Here is a 983-nt window from a genome sequence, read left to right as displayed (position 1 = left end):
GATTACTTTGCCGGTGTTGTTGTCTCCATAGATCACGTTTCCTCCGTTTGTAGGCTTTATTGCGGTGAACTTTGATTCATCGCCGATCATGTGTTTGGAGCATCCACTATCAACATACCAATTTGTATCCTTAGCTCCAACACGTACCTACAAAATAATTAAAATTGGAATTTAGGTACCCAAGTGAATTTGGGTCCTTGATGGTTAGTATGAGCATAATGCCCATAAGGTGCCCATCTCGTATCTTGACTACGAAAGTTTATATGTTTAATTCTAGTAAAGCATACGGGTGCTATATGACCTACTTTATTACAATAATGACATATGACATTTGGATTATGCATCCTATGCATGTTTCTAAATGGTTGCCTAGGTTGTTTTCTCAATGCAACATCTTTTGATCTATATGCATTATGATTATAATTTCTAAATAAAGCATGTTGAGGAGGATGTTTAAAGACTTCATTCCTTTTAGGCATGCTTACCTTTTGGGCTTGCGGTTGCCTAATAGGAGTTTTAGCATTTTTAAATTTTCCTTTTTCAAAACCCAAACCTTCCTTATTATGAACATGCTTTTGGTTTTTCAACATTTTATCTAAGTTCTTTGAAGATTCATTGAACTTAGCTAAAGTGTTCTTAAGATTTGTAATTTCATTTTCATGCATTTTACAAGATTTGTATGGATCACTACTTGTGCTACACTTATCCTTTCCAAGATTGATATTCTCGTTTTTCAACATCTCATTTTGTTTTAAAAGATCCATATTCTTTTTCTTTAGGAGAGAATAATCTTGGGTAAGTTTTGTGTACACCTCAAGTAAGGCATCATATTCATCTTGTAAATTAAAAGAAGTGGAGTTGTCATCACTAACCTTTTCTTCGCTTGCCATTAAGCAAAGATTCGCAACCTCGTTGTCATCGGAGTCGGATTCATCCTCGTTCTCCCATGATATGTAGGCTTTCTCCTTCTTCTTAAATTTCTT

Source organism: Arachis duranensis, chromosome 2, assembly GCF_000817695.3.
Source record: "Arachis duranensis cultivar V14167 chromosome 2, aradu.V14167.gnm2.J7QH, whole genome shotgun sequence".
Lineage (NCBI taxonomy): Eukaryota > Viridiplantae > Streptophyta > Magnoliopsida > Fabales > Fabaceae > Arachis > Arachis duranensis.
Note: the sequence above shows the minus strand (reverse complement) of the source record.